We start from the raw sequence: 2,500 nt of genomic DNA on the forward strand, positions 1-2,500 counted from the left end.
AAAAGTTAAACAGATGCAGAGTCGTCATTGAAAAAGAGCTGATCAAAATTTTAAAAATCAAAATTGTATAAATTCTAGAATGACATACATGCCGCCATTCATTCGTCTATGTGCACATGTGTTTTTGTTTTGTGTCCATGTGTGTGCATTTTGCTGATTTGGTTTTTAAGTGTTGCTGTCATTTATAATCAATTATTTAGTCATCTTTTTAAATGCAACCTCGTAGTGCAAATTCTCCACTGCATCCAGCAAAATATTGACACATACACACACAGACACGCAAGCACACACACACACACGCTCAAACCACCATTGAAAGAGGATCCACCGAAATTACCCCTTTGCTGGAGCCTGGAGCGACCAATGACTTAGCTGGACTGATTTACTCACGCTCAACCCCTTCCCCTCCCACCACACACCCTGGAAAAACCCATCCCACACATGCATACACACACACAGCATGCACACGCACTCACCCACAGAAACACACTTGCATATGAAAACACCCAGATCATCATTCACTCATAATCACACACTCAAACACACACCCACAAACTTGCACGCACACACAGCCACCCATTAAATGACAGAGACACAGGCACACACACGCATACACACACGGACACCGAACCCAATAAACGACTCTTCATGCACACTTGATTCTCTCCAGATTCTCCCCACTCCTTATTGCGCCCCCCCACACACACAGACATACACACACACACATAAGCACACACGCACACACACACACACACACACACACACACACACACACACACACACACACACACACACACACACACACACACACACACACACACACACACACACACACACACACACACACAGATGGGGTTGTTTGCCGAGAGGACGTTGTTATCAAGGACAGATACGAGAGGTCAGATGTCTGATTGCATCCAAACGACACCATAAACACAGCCTGCGGAACGACCCCCTGGTTGGAAACATCTTAAGAAATGTGTGTGTGTGTGTGTGTGTGTGTGTGTGTGTGTGTGTGTGTGTGTGTGTGTGTGTGTGTGTGTGTGTGTGTGTGTGTGTGTGTGTGTGTGTGTGTGTGTGTGTGTGTGTGTGTGTGTGTGTGTGTGTGTGTGTGTGTGTTCAAACTATACTATAGTTAAACTAGTTTAGTAAAAAAGACATATTTATATTCTTGTCACCCTGTTCTCACTGGCTTTGCTCACGATCATTGTGCGAGCATACTGGTGGTTAAATGGTCAGGGATGTTCTTACATATTAATTCTTCTTTTGGTGCTTTGGTGAAAGTCCAGCACAAGGTAGTCAATTATGTAATTCACATAACTGAATCAGCAGAGCAGAGACGAGATTCAGACCAAGAGGTCAGAGAAGGGTGAGTGTGAATGAAGGTACAGCTGTCCGTCAGTGTGTCAGAATCATGTTAGAGTCAGGGTTAGGGCGGGGCTGTGGTGGTAGAATCTCATCTGTTGCCATCTTGCAGAGTGGAATCCTCCATTAGAGGATATAAGGTGTGACCTCCAACCTTCGACTATTCAAATCTTCGATAGAAAAACATTTAATCAACATTATCATTTAAATCATCGGCTTTAACAGTCCGAATTTCGAGTCTGGAAAATGTGTGCTTGGGAGGATGGGGTTGCCTAATGAGTGACACCCCAGCATTGGGAGGCTGGGGGTGCTTTGAGAATGATACCACAGTATTGCCCGGCTTCCAGAAGGATAAGCCTATATTGATTCAATGTTTATTTTGTTGTAGTGGGGTATTGAATCTTTGAGTCTTTTGTGTGTAGTTTTCTGTGTTATGTGATGCTCTCAATAAATGTCATTATTGTTTGTTTGTTAACCCCTTTGTGTAATGGCAGTGGCACTAGCCAATCATTTTCTCTTCAAAACCATACACCAGAAGGATACACAAAAGCCCAAAACAGATGATCAAATGCAAACTGTGTCAACAGCAGCTGTATCAAACCCATCCCTCTGGGGACAATTACTCCCTGCTTGGGTTGCTCGCTAGTGCATAACGCTGTTCAGCTAAATTGAACGATGTCACATTTGTTCTATTAGCTGAAACGCATCATTCACTTTAATGTAATTAACATTTTTAATCAGTCAAGCGTTTCTAGAGTATCTTCAGTGGGAGGGTTTAGTCCTGGTGGGATGTGAACAAAGAGTGTAATCAGACAGAACAGAGCACTCTGTCTCCAGAGACCCTTTTTGATGTCATAGGTGTGTTGGGGAACCCTGATAACACACCTGATTATTTACAGGCGTTATAACCAAGAAGAAGTCACAAAAAGAGAATACATTTTTATAATAAAATATATCATATACGATTCAACCGTCTGGCCTGACGAATCTTATTGGACTATGCAAACCTAGTCGAGTCGACTGTTGAATGTTGAAAAGAAAAATACAAAAAGTGTGCGAGCGAGAGAGAGAGAGAGAGAGAGAGAGAGAGAGAGAGAGAGAGAGAGAGAGAGAGAGAGAGAGAGAGAGAGAGAGA

At 43.1% G+C, this 2,500-nt stretch overlaps 1 protein-coding gene across 1 annotated transcript in view; it reads right to left on the bottom strand.

Moving 5' to 3' along the window:
* The window catches only part of LOC130374401 (G2/M phase-specific E3 ubiquitin-protein ligase), a 79,646-nt gene that overhangs the window by 30,447 nt on the left and 46,699 nt on the right, over positions 1–2,500 (bottom strand). The window lies entirely within an intron of this gene.

The sequence above is a fragment of the Gadus chalcogrammus genome, chromosome 21 (assembly GCF_026213295.1).
Source record: "Gadus chalcogrammus isolate NIFS_2021 chromosome 21, NIFS_Gcha_1.0, whole genome shotgun sequence".
Taxonomy (NCBI): Eukaryota; Metazoa; Chordata; class Actinopteri; order Gadiformes; family Gadidae; genus Gadus; species Gadus chalcogrammus.